Source organism: Centroberyx gerrardi, chromosome 8 (genome assembly GCF_048128805.1).
Source record: "Centroberyx gerrardi isolate f3 chromosome 8, fCenGer3.hap1.cur.20231027, whole genome shotgun sequence".
NCBI classification, from domain to species: Eukaryota; Metazoa; Chordata; class Actinopteri; order Beryciformes; family Berycidae; genus Centroberyx; species Centroberyx gerrardi.
Window position 1 is genome coordinate 2,824,269 of NC_136004.1, and position 17,681 is coordinate 2,841,949.

At 39.8% G+C, this 17,681-nt stretch overlaps 1 protein-coding gene across 1 annotated transcript in view; it reads right to left on the reverse strand.

The window, feature by feature from the left end:
* arid3c (AT rich interactive domain 3C (BRIGHT-like)) overlaps nucleotides 1-17,681 on the reverse strand; it is a 72,367-nt gene that overhangs the window by 24,596 nt on the left and 30,090 nt on the right. The gene's annotated exons all lie outside the window — the stretch shown is intronic.

Sequence of the window (17,681 nt, forward strand, 5' to 3'; positions counted from 1 at the left end):
AATCTCTGAGTAACCTTGGGCATTGTAAGTCCATCAGATTGCACCTACTGATCAGGAAAGTAAAGCGCCCAGGCACATCTCTTTCAACACAAAGACGTGCGTGCCACACTTGTGTTAGAACAATATCAGGAAAATGCATTTTGTCCATGGGGCATGAATAGCTTTCTCGCATCCGGAGCCTTAGCAGGGTTTGTCATTGTAAGCTATAAACAAACGACCATCACACTTCCAAGACTTGCGTTGTCTCAGCTTGCCATCTTTAACCCTCTGGGGTACACACTGAAATTGACTCTTATTTAACACCGAAAAACTATTGTTACCCCCCTTAATGATGTCCTGTTGTTCAGGTCAAACTAAACCCCTTCATTTTATCCCTGAAATGTCCTTAATTTCTCCATTACATAAACTTTAATTATCCATTATATCCAATAACATAGCTTTAAAAAAGTAAGGTTAAGTATCATGGGTTTATAAGGGATTTATTCATGGGGTGATTCACAAAGACACTAGTAATTAAGGGATTTGTTTATGCCTTTTGTGCAGGTTTACAGGTTTATCAAGTGGAAATTAATGGAAAAGTTCCTGTCTCCCTGAATTTTACATTAAATTAGAGAGTAAGGAGTCAAGATTAAGGGGGTGTTTAAGGAGGTTTTGATGGGGTCTCCTCCATAATAACTCCCTTAATTAATTTTAAGGGGATTTTGCATGAATTAAGGGGTGAATTCATGTAAATGAAAGAAAACGTAAGGTTATTTTAAGGGATTACTGGTGCATAGAGGTATATGTTAATGTCAGTTCAAGAGACTATACAGCTGCTCAGAAGACCTAAAGACGCATAAAGAGACAAAACAGATTTAGAAATGTATAGAATCTCATCGAAAATATGCCCAGAACAATGTCCAAAAATTTGTCAGCATAGAGAGCATTTTTCCGTTTTATTTCTATGTCGTAGAAGTGAAAAATTATTCATAGAACTACGATAGGTTGGTTATAACTGCAACTCAAGGGGGTTAAACAGCCACAATTTCCCAAAAGTCTGGCTTTAAAATAAGAGATTTATCACAAATTTTGTGTCCTCTGGCATCTAAACCATTGATGTCTCCATTTTTAACAAAAATACACAGAACTAAACAATCCTATAATATCTGACCAAGGTATTTTCTTTTGCCTGTCTTGTGTGTGGCCCCCGGTATATTTTAGTAGCCCTCGTTTCTTTATTGGCATATCCATTATGCTCCTCATCCTGCCCTATTCACCGGGGCGACGACGGAGTCAAAGAGGCTTTTAAATGGGGCCTCTCCAGCCAGATACAGCTGATGGAAATATGTTAGTGGCAACGTTCACTTTCAATAAGGGCCAGAGCCACGTTAACAGGCCCACCCGATCAATACTGGAAGACAGAGGGATGACCTTTGGAATCAGTGGGGCCCTGTGGACGAGGCCCCTGAGATAATAACTGATCATTTAGAAGTGTATTAGCTGTCACCAATATTAAAGGACCCAATGCAGGTCAGCGCTCGGGAGAAAGCCGTGGGGGGGTGGGGGGTGGCACAGGGTTCCGGAGGTGGGGTGGGGGTGGGGGGCGGTGGGGGGAGGGGGGTTAGCGATGTGAGTGCTACGCTGCAGGCGGTCCGTGGCGAGGGAATATCGAAAGGTAAAGGAACAGCAAGCGATGGCAAAAATGTTAAGTGCACAAATGCACGGCGGATGACAATGGCGCGGGATCGATGGCGAGGCCCGTGGAGTGCGAGCATATATGTAGACGTAATGATGAGCATGTGTACGTGGAGGCAAAACACACACACACACACACACACGTGCACACATGTTTACGTGCACATACACACCCGCCAACACACACAGACTTACATTTATTAAAATCACTTACTATAGAGCAAAGCCTTCATTCTTCTAAAATATCTACTGAATGTTATAACTTAGTTCTTCTTTTCTTCTTCTATTCTTCTCTTACTTCTTTTTTATTATTATTCTTTTTGTTATTGTGCCTGTTATACCAGAACTGGTCCGGTTCTGATATGATAGATATGATGCAGTTTGATTGAGTCCATATTTATTGTAGAATCAATACTACACTGGGTGTCCATAGGAAGACCTTAACCTGAACTGATTCTAATAAGACATTTTGATCAGATTCTACACAAGCATACATGTTTATTATTATTAGTTATGATTGTTGTTATTATTATTATTATGATCCTGTGTTTCAATGGAGAGTTTTAGTGTCCCATGATGGTTTAAATGCTGTTTTAGAGGCTTTTCCACCCTGTAAAGGATACAATTCTGGAGGAAACCCTGAATACTTGAACTATTTGGATTTTTTGGGTCATGAAAATGGTCACATTTAAATATGTTGAACAGTGGCACAAAATGTCATCTATCGGCAGCTTCAATCCAAAAATATCAGTATCACCCTTTAAAAACCTATATCAGTTGAAGACTAAGTCTATTCCAAATGCAACAAACTCATTTTTATTTAGTGAATAATAATTGAAGTAGATATGGGAAAATGACAATAATAAAAGTCCAGTGAGTGTTTTTCAATGACTTATCACTAAAAATGAGCAGTGTGTGTGTGTGTGTGTGTGCTGCGTGTAAGCTTGTGTGTTACTATGAAAGATTCTGCTGTCCTGCCCTTCACTGGCTGATGCATGGGCATGTGCAGACACACAACTAGTGTAACAAAACATGGGCGGGCGCACGCACACAAACACACACACACACACACACACAAACTTTGTCTTTTTAACTTCAGTTTGCTTTTTTTTTACTATAACAAGCTGGCATGAGAGTTGCTCTTTTTTGTAAATAGAGCCATAAATAAAGTTGGTCATGTTGTTTGAATCTCAGTAGGGGGAGCTATTCACAATACTTTCATTTGATCCACCAGCATCTTCTGATAGGACTGATTTTCCATACAGTAACATTTCCTCAAAACTCAGCGCTGTTACAATTTCAACTCTCAAAGTTAAAGTTTACTACAGCCACGCATGTTCCTACACAGCTTCCTTGCAGCACTCTGTGAGTTTGTTTTGTTTTCCTTTGCAGCCGGCTCAAATGAAAAGAGACGGGAGCTGGGTGGGAGAAAAAGCGGCCGGGCAGCATTCCTGTCCATCTGAACACTTCTCGACACCCCATTTGTTTTGCTCCCCCCCCCCCCCCCCCCCTCTCTGTGTCAAAAGTAATTGAGAGGGAAGGCAAGCTGAGCCCTGCAAGGACACTGGGTTCAGATGAACCTGGAGGCTCCCGGGTCGCCCGGGCCGCCGCTCTGCAGGGTCAGCTGAGGGAAGCCTGTCGACACTGAACTTGGAAAACGCTTTCTGCTCTTTCTCCTGTCACCGTTTGCCTCGCCGCTACACCTGAGACTGAAGTAACATGTCTACCTCTGACACTGTAAAAAGCTTTAACAACTGAGGTTGTAGTTGTTTTTTTGTATTTTTGCTTTATTTGAATAGAATAGAATGGAATGGAATAGAATAGAGTAGGATAGAATAGAATAGAATGGAATAGAAGAATAGAATAGAACAGAACAGAATAGAATGGAATAGAATAGAAGAATAGAATAGAATAGAATAGAATAGAACAATAGAATAGAACAATAGAATAGAATAGAACAGAATAGAATAGAATGGAATGGAATAGAATAAAGTAGAATAGAATAGAATGGAAGAGAAGAATAGAATAGAATAGAATAGAAGAATAGAACAGAACAGAATAGAATGGAATGGAATAGAATAGAATAGAATGGAATCGAATGAATAGAATAGAATAGAATCACCTTTTCCAATAAAATGCACACTGTGCAGTAATAATAATACTAATACAGTTTCAGAGTTTCAGTGCTTTGTTGTCAGCAACCCTCAGGTGACATGCACATATCTATAAAGTACATACTATAGAGTACATACAATACAATATGTACTGTACATATCCGGATTAAGTGCACACCTCATAATGCAGCAGCATATTTAACTACATCATGAGTTAAATCATTTACAAGTAGTAATGATAAAAAGTACAAACAAGCAACCTACAAATTTGATAGTTTGACAGTGAAGAGAAACAGGAAATATGAATTTAGAAAGAGAGGGGTGATATGCGACAAATGTCCCAGGTCAGATTTGAAGCAAGGACACTTCAGGTGCATGGTATGCGCCTAACCATTAAAACGGCAACGTGTCTTTATGCGAGCTCTGACATCTTGAATGTAGGGAATGAAAAAGAAGTTCAAACGCCTTGTCTGCTGTCTAACTTCCTCTTATCGAGTTTCTAGATGTCTGAATTCTCGGACTCCTTTCAAAGGTTGCATTCGCTTTCGCAAACGTAAGCATCGGCAGAAAAGTTAGACAAACTTCTGAGAAGTTTGAGCATAAAGAGGAGTTCGGTGAAAGAGAGCTGAATATTCTGGGAGAGGCATCACATTTTTTACAGACAGAACTATCAGTGATCCTAACGAAAGAGCTGTGAAAAAAGAAATTCCTTTGGAAAAAGTGGGCAAAATTAAAATGAAATTCTGTTGGGAAGGACTGAACAGAGCACTTTGCTTTTGGGAGTGCACAGTGTGTGTGTGTGAGTGTGTGTGTGTGTGTGTGTGTGTGTGTGTGAGTTAATTAGAGAACAATGCTGCTGCTGCTGCTGCCTGGTCATGCTGGCAACCTTCCAGTTGGCTCGGTGCCAGCACCAACAGCACGCTGTTAGCGCTTTCCTCTCTCTCTCTCACACACACACACACACACACACACACACACACACACACACTGCACTGACATAATGAGATGTGTAAACTAATATGATGAGGCGATCTGTGTCTCCACTGGATTAAGTGGCAACCGGCTGACCACATATTGGCAGCGCTAAGTGTTATTTTACTGGGGGCAGCTGTGAAGGTACACTACAGGTTTTGTACACACACACACACACACACACAAGATATTATTTCCTTGGGGCTGCAAAAGCTGTTTAGCACTATTACCTGATGTACGGTAAGCAAGGTGGGACATGCATGAGAGAGCCATGCATAAAAAATGGCGGGTAAAACAAAGCAAATGCAGGTTAATCACGATAGGAAGCACACCATGTTCCAAACTTTTACCACTTCCCGTACAGGCTAGGCTACATGATCCCAGTAAATTGGTGATCTGAGTCATATAACTGACAAGAGGCAGAAAACCAGCAGCAGATTTAGCACCGTAAGATATACTGGCCCGAACAAGAGGGACTCCCATGATCTCTCCCCCTTATTCCGCGCCATGAATCACTTGTGGGTACGAGGCAACGCAAGGTCTAATCCTGAGGCCTGACCTCCATCTTGTAAATCCTCGCTTGATATAAAAGGGGCCTTCGACCTCCTTCGAAGTGACAAGAGGTTTACGGATGATATTGGTCAAAGCTGTGTGCTGTGGAGGTAGGCTATAGCTCGCCCTCTGCGTCTGCTTTAGGGCGAATACCTCAGGAAGAACACACTCCTCATTCTCATGGAGATAACATCAAGATGAGATTTCAAGCACTGTATCTGTCAATAGAGACTGCGAGCGGAAGTCGCCATTTAGCGTCATTTTGTACGCCGTAGACTAGCATCTGTGTCGCGTGTAGTCCAAAATCCCTATGGAAAATATGAATGGGCTTTTTGAAAAATGCCAAAAATAAGGGCGGAGTTCAATGCATATCCATGAGATATATTCAGTTTTGTTCCAGGGGTTAAAATTTTGGATCTTTTAGTTACTTTAAATATTGATTTCTAACGAAATGCTAATCGTCAGGGAAAGCAGACTACGATAGCACTTACGCATTGCTTTGACGCATCAGGTCATGAACGACTTCCTTTACCTCTCGTCTCATTTTGACTGTGTTGTAGAAATCAAATTATTAAGATTTACATTGCGTTGCATTGAATAGTTATTATAGTTGTTATATTTGCCTTGTTCTTGTTAGTTGTTCTATTACAAATGTGTTTTCCAGTTGTCGCTAGCTAAAGGCTAACAACTACTGTAGTCCCTTTTTCCAAACGATAATTTCGTTAGCAACAATCAATATAAAAATAATTGAAGGACAAAAATCCACAAAGGTGATGTTAGTTGATATATTTTATTTTATGGAACAAAGCGTATTATAGCTAGTAAGCCTCTGTGTAGCGCAGACAGACAGATTATTTTTGGCGTTTCTTACAAAGCCCATTCATATTTTCCATAGGGAATTTGGAATACACACCAAATGGCAGAAATGCTAACTTTATGGCCTACCTGAAAAACCTGCCAACTGCGCCAAGTTTCACTTTTTTAATATATAATTGAATTTTACATGGACATTTCTGTGTTGAGCGAGTTTCATGACCCTAGAGGCCCTTGAAACCTGCTGAAACCCCATTGTAGAATTTCAAAATGACATGCGGATCAATGGGAAAATGAGAAACTGAGAAACTTTTTTCTCCAGATATCTGGTATCTGATGTGTGAAAACTAAAGTTGATTTATGTAATTTGACATGATCATGGCAGTGTTTCTTCTCCTTTGACACAGACAGTCACCTCATGTTGGATATTACCAAGCTATTGATATTCATACACAATGTGTATTGTGTAGTGGCCTCTGCAGTGTTAAGCTGATAGGGAATCTGTCATCATTGGAAGACATAAGCAACACATTTGCACCATGTTCTGCTGTCTCATTAGCTTATTGAGACTTGTCATTTACCATAGACCGAAACCACTACTGTAACAACCATGAAGGTCTGTAAATGCTCACTGGGGGCCCAAATGAATGAGTCTGCTTTTCAACTGATCTTTTCTCCCCCCTCAGAGCACATCTGGTTCTGCTAAACTTCTATTACCCCATATTTTTAGATACAGAGGATTGGTGTGACTCAAATTCCTGTCAGACAGTAAGTTCCACTTTGGTCTAATTTACTCTGCTAAAGGACCCCACCCCTTAACAAAATGGAGGCCCACCATAAAGTAATTTGAGGATTTTCCTGGAAAAAAAAAACCCCATCTACATCCACAACCTTGTCGTGCCCCTTTATAGCCAGAGCTAAAATACAGCAGATCTTTCTGAAGCACAGGAGGGGAAAAATGAACTGTATGAATTCAATAACACAACATGGAGCAGTTTTCTCTGTCTGTTTTCCCTCAGTAGTTCATATTTTATGGTCTTGTCTGCCCTACATCCAGGTTTGAGGCTATGACAAAGCCAAAAAAGCATGTCAAACTAAATGATACTATAATAAACATACAAATTTTGGAAGCTACGTGTTGTCACTGAGATATGAGCAACCTGAAGTCATTCTAAACAAAATGGAAATTATAATGCTGCTAATTCTATTGCCAGAAAAGAAAAAGGAAAAGAAGAGGACCATTGTCAAAGCACTCCACATCCCTCCCTCCCTGTCTCATGGTCAGAAAGCAGGCCAGACAACTAGCTAACTAACCTCATTCTGTCCAGACATAGTTTATGATGGGTGCGGGGCTCTCCTATACGAGGTGACCTTTGGGTAGATTATGGATGGCTAGACAAGGCTGTAGAGGTGACCCAGCTACTGACTGGACATTATAGTTCTGCTTGCCAGAAGGACCATCATGTCTATGTCCTGATGTGTCCAAGAGCCTATAGTGTTTTCATTAGGTCCTTGAACTGCCATGTCTAAAATACCTGTGGCAGTAGCCTTTATAGGCTAAGTTACTGCTCCTGTTGATGCTAGTTTTCACTGCTGTTTCATGAGAAGACGTTTCTCTACAATTCAAACTGCTTGTTAAAGCGTTTGGCTAGCTAGTACAAGATTCATTTCAAGCTTCCTGATAAGGTAAGCCGTGTCATTTTACAACATTAGATGGTTTGATTTAAGTTTTGCATATTTTGTTGGTCTTCTTCATTGTAAATGGGCTTAATTCTTTGTAGGATGTAATGTTAGCGTAGAAGGCCTTGCTAAGTGCATGCTAGCAGCAGTGTTAGTTAAGTTGTAAGTTGTGAGCTAGTATTGGTGATTTAATTTGTTTTTACATTACATTACATTATTTATTGATTATATACTGTATGTATTACAATATTGCCAAGATGTTTTCAGCTGTAAAGTAACTAGCGCTAAGCTAGTTTTCACTTGTTTAGCCTGTTTATCCTGTCAACCCTGCTGCTGCTTTCAGTGCAGTCTTAAACTTATTTGATGCTGATTGTTGCAAAAGTTGTTGCAAAAACGTATTGCTTTAAAGCACTGTTATCTGCTATGGTATGTGTCATTTTAGCAACAAATGTGTGATTTTTCTGACAGATCTTTTGCCTTACCAGCCTGAGCAACATTACTAGTGTCAACTGTGAAGCACATTAGGTTTTGAATAGGGCATTGAGAGTATGTAAAAGACTTCTTTAGAGTACCAATCCCTTTGTAGTGATCAACATTTAAGCATTTAATTTCATATGAAAATTTATGTTGTCATATTCTGACTTTAATATCATGTACTGTATAAATAATCCATTATCTGAGTCTGTTTCCATGTCATCCATTAGCTGCAGTTAATTGATGATCTGACTGACATGCTTATTCTCAGCCGATCACCCCTTCAACCACAGTCTGATGTCTTAAAGAAATTCTTCAAATCAAATTAATGTCCAAAATGAGTGTGCATGCATGTGTCTGTGTGTGTGTGTGTGTGTGTGTGTGTGTGTGTGTGTGTATGCGTGTGCTATATATACATTAATATCCATTATGCTCATACAGGAGCGTGTGAGTAGATGAATGTGTACGAGCCAATGTGGAACAGCTGCAGCTACAGAGGTCAAGGCAAAAGAGCCGACATGCCCACTTCTCCCTCTGTGTTGTAATACAATGACCAAACCCATTATAACCAGCTTTCAAATGTCCCAGAGCAGACTGGTCGCCTTCATCTAGGCCACTTCAAAGGCCAACATGGCCTCAAGCCAGAAAGACAGATACAACGCACAGTAAATCATTTCAGTCACCAAATTACCATTTTGTACCTTTGCTGCCTTTTATCCCGAGAACCACCCGCTTCTGATGTGTTTTTGCCGCAATTAGATTAAAAATGCAACAGTGCATCTGGTTCCCATGACATCTGCCCAAAACAAATTTTTACTATACATAAGAAAACGCCGGCCCACACAGCGGTTGTGAAAATAGGTTAACGATGTGTAATTCTGCCTGTTCGCTATTATCTATAATACGGATATCTAATCTAGATAGATAAGCAAAGGGGGAGACATTTAATCCGAACTGGGAGAGAAGGACAATGGCACTTGGCCTTAATTTGATTCGGGAGGCCCTCTCTATTGAGTGAGGATGTGCATTTCAAAAGAGCTCAGTAAATCTGGACAGACCGCAAATTGCCTCCCCCGAACAATTAATGTGACGTGTGTTTGGTGTGTGTTGATGGATTGTAGGCAGTCAATAGAGCCTGCTTACGCAAAGAGGCCCACATAGTATTTGTGTTTAGTAATGAAATGGTTCATACATTGCTGAGAGATCAGAGTGTGGTGAACAAAGGTCAAATGCAAACTGAAATAAGGACACAAGGAGAAAAAATAAAGTTCAACTGGTGATTGTTCAACACAGCCCAACAAGAAAAAACACCTGCATCTTTAACACAAGACCATGCTTGGACACCAACAGCATTTTTTGGTAGCACTCTATTTTACAGTACGGTAAATACCTGATATGCAGTACGTAATTATGTGGTAAGAAGTAATTGCTGGTAATTATTTTGTCAAGCTCTAAAAAATATCAGGTAATTAATCTGTGTATTATGTAGAACCTACCAGGTAAGTATGTGGTAACAAGTTGTAATACCAGGTACTTACTAGTATTTACATTAAAGGTGCATTGTATTCACTGAGTGTGTAGCACTCTTGTTAATTCAACATTATCAGGTTAATATCTATGTTATTCATGTGTAATACTGTGGGAAGATGACTGTAAAATGACAATAATTTTGCAGCAACTAACTTTTGTGGTACTATCTCAAAGTCAAAGGTGGCAGGTTAGTGAGCTTTAAGACACACAGAGATGTAACAGAAGCTCTCATTGGCCAGCTAATGAGCTTTCAAGTCAGAGATGTAACAGAAGCTCCTATTGGTCAGCTATTAAGCTTTCAGAAACACCCCTTGAGGCACTGGTGAGCTATACTCTCACCCTCAAATGATGCTAATTAAAGGTGTATTGTGATTGTTCATCTAAACTAAACAATAATTTTGTCTTTCTGATAGCTAGTCACAGTAGTATGCTTAAAATGTCTATACACTCATACTTGGCTGTCACTGCTGAATACCATTCACAGAATATGAAGAATTGTTTTAGATTGCTTTAACAAAAACTGATAGCATTCCCTGCCTTGCTGTCCTAAAATTAAAGACCTTGCCAAATATAAGACCAATTTTGCCACTGAAATCAATGTGAAAATGAAAAAAAGGTTAATTTCTCACTGTAAAACAGCACTCCAAGAGACCTCTAAAACTGCATTTACAGTAAAACTTAAAGGCTGTACTCAGCAGTGTTCAATGGCTTTCGAAGCCTTGAATTTAGGTAATCAAATTCAAGCCATTTTAAGACTTTAAGACCACAGACATTCTGTTTTCCACCAGTACTCAGCAGTGAATCTTGCTGGATTAGAGAGCCACATGGGATTAGAACTATCCAATGCCCCACAAAGACAGAAGAGGCAACAGATATATCGGTAAATGGCAGAATTGACATGCATTGACCCTGCATGTCATTAATTTACAAAATAAAAATAAAAATGAGCAAGGCCTTGGAAATTAAAAGATGGATGGGTGTTGGGGGTATTGGGGGAACAGGAAGACTGTCCCCTGATGCTGCTTAATCATATCAGTGTGTGTGTGTGTGTGTGTGTGTGTGTGTGTGTGTGTGTATGTGTGGGTTGATATCTAATGCAGGCAAACGCAAGATCCTGTCAGTTATCAGTCATACTGTACATTAGAGCTTAATGATTTAAGAATCAGGTGGGACTATTCTATTTTCCTCTACATCTGATCCTCACAAACACTGTCCATTATTCATATTGCATTGTCCACTATCAATACATAGGGCCTAAAATATGTAAATGTCATAATGATCACTGGCTATGTTTCCATCCAACTGTTGAATATTGCGCAAACTTTTGAAAAATGTGAATTAGGTGTGTTTTCTATCAGCTGGTATGTAGCAAATGAATAGAAACCCTGAGTGTCAAAGAACCACAGTGGAAGTCTGTCATGAATTGATTACTATTGATTAGTATTGGACAGGTGGTTGTTGTTCTTTATTGTCAGTAGGGCTGGGCGATAAATCGATTTTATCAATTAATTCGAATTTATGGTTTAGGACGATGTGTAAAAATGAAAATCGAGATTCACTTTAACCTGGGTAAATACGGCACGGATCGCTCTGTCAGTCAAGCCCCACCACTTCCCTGAGCTTCCGCAGTTGATTACAACGGCCACCGAGATTTCCCCTCAGACACAAACACAGCATCAAGGTGGCAGCACATGCTTCTACAGGTGAGGAGCTCGTTTGGAAGTGGTTCGGTTTTGCAACGTCCGACGTCGAGCGAAGCACTGTCCGTTGTAAAGTTTGTCTAAAGTCTGTGGCAACTGAAGGTAGTAGCTTGACAAATTTATTCCAGCATCTCCGACAGAGGCAGCAGCTGACTGGGAGAAGTGTGTGGCACTGCGAGATGAATGAGCTAGTGGCAGCCCCCAAACGGCTGCTAAAAAGCAGGTAACATTAGCAGCATCATTTTCCTGTGGCATCCCATATGACAAGAAGGAGCCCCGGTGGAAAGACTTTACAGATGCGCTGGTGTTTCATATGTTTTTGATACACTTAGTTTGTTTTTAAGAAAAGTGTAGGTGTGAAAAAATCGGAGATTTTATTTTTAGGTCATATCTCCCAGCCCTAATTGTCAGCTAATGTTGGTCATATTTCATGCTTTCATCCAAAGACAAAAACAAAGAAATACAGTTGGTGGTATTCTAATGTACCAACTAATGGTCATACAACCACAAAGGAGACTTATACATATTAGAAACAACAGGTATGATATTCTAATGTAACAATTAATGGTCATACAGCCATTCATCAAGCCAATCATGCCAAGCCTATGTTATTGTTTATTCAACAAGTGTGGTTCCATTCCTATTTATCACATAAGTTCCTCACCGATAAAAAAAAAAACATTTCCACTTCAAAATAGCGTTAAAACCTTTTTGCAAAATTGAGGAAATTTTGCGTCATTTTCCCATTTCGATTCAGCTTTTGTGATTTAATAGATCATAATTACTATAATTAAAAAAAAAAAAAAAAGATTGGGTGGAAACCCAGCTATTGAAGCCATCCAGTGAAACCAGTTTCTAAACTCTGACAGTGTCTGTAATGACAATTCAAAATCTCCAAGAGCTCCCATGCAGCGATTGCTGTCTCGCCCGGTGCGTCAGGAGTTGTTTTGTCATCACAACACAACTAGTCGCTCAGCTGACATTTTGCGGATCATCCCATGAGCTTTCACCAGCAAGGCAAACATTACCACCACTTACACACCGGTGTCATTTTTCATGGTAAACGCTTTAAGGGAGAAAGACACTAGACATGTTGCCATTTCTTCCTAAAGGTGACTGAAAATGAGGCTTGACATTCACAGGTACAATGCTCTTTATGTAAGAGCCTTAACTATAGAAAGAGTGTCCAAATATCATTCTTTTGCAAGGCACCGGATGTGGACTTCCAACAACGCGTTTAAAAACATTTTTCCACAAAAAGGACTTGGTATGAAAATGTAGGAAGTTCAAATCAATGACTAAAATAACAATTAGGATTGACCTAATGCATTAGTCATAACACGTCAGATAGGCTCAGCTCCATTTAGGTCAAGTCTGCTCATCAGTCAGTGAATCAAATCTGAGGAATGGTTACGAAGAAACACCTACCAACCCCGCTCACACCAAGACACACACTCACACTAAACTGGTGACTAAAGCGGAGGGATATGCAAGGAATTTCACCTTTATAGGCACTTTCACAGCTTAATTCTGCAAACCAATTCAGACAAAATATCCCATTGTGAAAAGTAGCAGCATCATGGAAAACAATTCATAATATCACTGGCATCCAAATCCAAGGATGATCCAAATGAATTAACTTATCTGTATTGTAGCAAGCATACACACCATGTTATGATATCTCCTTTAGGCTCGGGCGATATCCAAAATGTAATATCGCGATACTGCCCCGCCAAAATATCGCGATACACGATTATTATTATTAACAGCCTAGAAATTTGATCTTACTATTCAAGTACTGGAGGAAACAACGGCCATTTGGTGTAATTTGCTCATTCCTGCTATTTCCATAAAAACAGGCTGATTGTGGAAAAGGGAACCCACTTGAATTAAAAAGACACATTTTTCACTTCAGGTATGATTATTTTTGTTTTTTTTACTGTCCTACCACTAGTAGACTAAGCCTAATCTCCTTAGTCAAATACAAAAATAACTTGCTCTAATGAAAATCACCCCTGACCAAAAGCTACCTAGTTCACTGCGATGTATAGAGTCTGATCCTCAGTTGATGCTGCCAATATGTCGGTCAGGGACTAGGCTCATCAGCGGACATAGGGGGTTAAGTGGAACGACACCTAGCCAGTTTCCCACTTCGAACCCCATCATTAGCCCTGTTCCTTTTTTCCTGCGTCCGGCTGGACCGTGTCCCACAGTAATTGCGTGATGTTTATCCTTGAGCTCTCAAGGCTGCTGTTCTAATTATCCCCACATGAAAACCAGAATGCCCCGCATTGTCATTAAAAATAGATTTAATAGTCAAAGCCCAAAAACAGGTGTGCTACATTCATTAACTCTGACTTTTCTTTTTTTTTTTACAACAAATCCCTCACCACCACCACCCCCCACCCCCACCTCTTCCTTTTCCATTTCACAGCTCAGTGCCCCTGAGCCTCTATGTAGCAGTGCCTCCACTTAAATCTCCCTCAATTCCAATGTAATCTTCCCTAATAACTAAAAATAATAATACTAATTATAATATTTCCAACTTGATACTTTGGGTCAGTGGCTTTCAACCGTGTGCCATGGAGGGCATAGTGGCTTAGGTTAGTAGTTTTCAATTATGGTCCAAGAGTCTGCAGGTTTTCATTTCAACCAAACACTACAGCATCTGAGCAACCAGAGAAGAAGAACTAACAGGTGAAATCAGCTGCTGTAGTGTTTGGTTGGAATGGAAACCTGCAGACTCTTAGACCGGTGGTTCTCAACATGGGGTTCGCGGACCACAAGGGGTCCTTGAGGGGGCTCCAGGGGGTCCCCAGCAAATTGATGAATTGTTAAATTCACCATTATTTCATTTACAAGAAGTTAACACAATTAGAAAATGTAGAAGAATTATTATTTTGATCATAGTAATAATACAGATAGTCATGGGATTCTGGACAAAATCATATCTAACAATGAAAATATTCCCGATTTGAGTCCAAGAGAAAATATCTCATCAAATGGGGGTCCGTGGCTCTAATGAGGACTAAATTAGGGCTCCTTGATATGAAAAAGGTTGAGAATCACTGTCTGAATTACTACTAACATAGGCCACCATGCCATGGCATTTTATTACCTTTTAAAGACCGAACTAGAAAGAGGAGATAGATCAGAAAAAAGACATTGACAAAGCGTGGGGAGGGGGGGGCAAAGGCCAAATATTTAATACAAATCCCCCTCCCCCTCCACAACCAGTGGTGGTCGAGGGGTGTCAAAAGAGGACAGAATGTAAATGCACACTCAGCACGAACATTCAATGCGCGAGAGGCGGTACAATACACCGCATCATCGGACGGGTGGAACCTGCTCCATATTTCAGGTTTCGCTGACACACAGAGGCCAAAGTCAATTCATTGGATCTCTGACCTCTCATCAGTGGATTCCCCAATCCAAATAAAACCTGTTTGTTATACTGTATTGTACTTTGACCCACCTAAAGTGAAGTAATGTAATACAACATAAGAAAATAAAACCAACACTGCTGCTGGTCCCATTCACATCTTTTGGTCAAACTACACAATTCACGGCATTTGTCTTATTTTGTTTTACATCATTTAAGACTTTTTCCTCACTTTTAAAGGAGATCAACTACAAAAAATATTAATATTGGTAGTGCAGCACTATGTCTTTCTGCCATGGCCGGTTTCTCTTTGAGAGAGAGAGAGAGAGAGAGAGAGAGAGAGAGAGAGACAGAGAGAGAGACAGAGAGAGAGGGGGGGGGGTTTAAAAGAGGAGAAACAACAACAACAGGAAGGACACAGATAATGCACTACATAGTCCATGGGTTTAATTCAATTTTCCCCATTTCTTTAATGAGATGAAAACAGCTGAAATGTGATTATTACCAACAGAATGGACCGTTTCCTTATGAAAGATAGATGAATGTGCGGTCTAATTATTAATCCGCGTAGTTTACTTTTTCAAATGAAGTTTTTTAAAACTGTCCATTTTAAAAAACAGATTTAATAGGACTAATTATAAAGACTAGATGCAACACACACACACATTGACTGTGTGAGCAAATGTGTGAGCAATGCACCCTATGTTCACTAGTTTAGCAGTACAGCTGGTAAATCAGTCAAATTCAAGCCTAATTCAACACAATAAATGACATATCAAAGGTTCATTTCAGATTTCCAAGGTGTGAGATTTACCAGTCCTGTGTTATTCCTAGCACCAATTAAGCTCATGCAGGCCCTAGTTGAATGTAATTTCCTGCGACATCAAGCAGGATGTGGTAGTGTGGGAATTGCCTATACTGTGCCCAACAACAGGAACCGCAACCCACCACTAGTCTCATTTCCAGGGCTACAACATGCTCCATCCACCTTCCTCTAGCCCAGAATAGGTAACCTGGTGAGGAAATTGGAATGCTGTCCGGGGTGGAGGTGTTAATCAGTGTCAGACAACCAGCCATTAGACATTTGATATTAAAATGCTGCTTCACGCTATGTCAGGCGCCTGCTTAATGTTCTGCTCATAGGCTTGTTTTTCTTTCCTGCGCTCGATTAATTTATTCCTCGGCGACGGTTAAGGGTCTCAGAAAAGTTAAAGCTAAACAAGGAGCATGTGATAGGCCGCTGGAAGCCTGGCCGATGTTAATTCTAACTTATTAGGATTCAAAGTCCGCTGCTGAGATGATATCTTCTACCTGTGTTGCTTTTTATCTTCGTTCATTTGTATACTAAGGAAAGTGGTAACTTTATGGGAAAGTGCTGTTATTTATTGCACTTTTCAGAAACTAAATAAACCAAAACAAATCCAATATCTAATTTTTAGGTGATTTGGACCAGTGAAACGCTAAAGGTCACTCAGCTAGACAATAATCTTGAGAATATCTATATCACTGGTGCACAACAAACACTGTCTTATCTTCAGATTAACAATAAGATAGAAACCATATCTGCATGTCTGTCCATGTTATTTTCATCTGCCAAATGGCCAATTTACATTGTCTCCTTTTCTATACATATGGTTCCTCTGTCTGTATCTGTCTATACATGTCTGTACATTTGGGTCCTATTTTTGTGACCTTGCACTTTTCCTATATTTCTTTGCTGTATCCTATAACTACTTGCTGCTGCAATGACCCAATTTCCCCACGGGGATCATTAAAGTTGAATCTAATCTAATCTGACATAATCTAATCTAGATCGCCATCTGCTGAAGATATAGGTTCAGGTACAGGATAAGGAGGAGCTGTTTCTTTTTTGATCCAGAGTGGAGATGAGGAAACATGAGGATAAAAGTTATTTGCTCACCTGAGAGGTTGAACAAAGTCCAAGAGCCGCGACACAGCGACATGAAAGAGAGAGAGAATAAAGAAAACATTTAGACTCGAGCGCTGTACATGTCAGAGATACCATAATATATGCAGAAAAGACGGAGAAAGATGAATATAGTCTAATCATGCCCACTCAAATCAAATAGGAGTCATTCTTTAGATGAGAAAATTTCACTTGAATATGCTATAACTTTACTTTGGTTATGAATACAGATAGGATTTGGCATTTTCATATCTCAACACTGTCCCTTATCCACAGTACACCACTGTCATAACATTTAGCACGTCTCTATAGTCCATCAAAAACAAGTATAAAATGAAGAAGTGGCTTTTAAGAAGTGCAAAAGTGGTCAATCTGAAACGCCACATTAGGCTACAATTGATCAGGTGGATATGTAGCTAAAATAACATGTTCTGTGGGTGCTGCTGACAGTTCGAACTGAATTCTCACAAAGCTGCAAACCTAAACACCCACATGACCACATTTCCATGAAGCATTTTGTCAGGTTTCTATACTGTTGGAATATGAAAACACTTCATTTGGGGCATTTAGCTGTATGAGTGAATACCAAATTGTATGAGTAAATAACAAATAAGAATGTCATGAAGGACCCGTAATCACACTGTCTACAGGACCACAAATAACCATAACTGTCAGCAAGTTCTGGGTAGATAGAGAATTATTAATATTCAAATACAGTATAATCTGAACTGGGAATGTCTTACCTATTCGGTCTATAGTCAACATGATTGAGCTAATCTTTGACATTTGTCCTCTTATGGTTTGATAATTAGTCACTATCAATGCTATTTCACCACCCGAAACTCACTAATCGGTCATGAAAT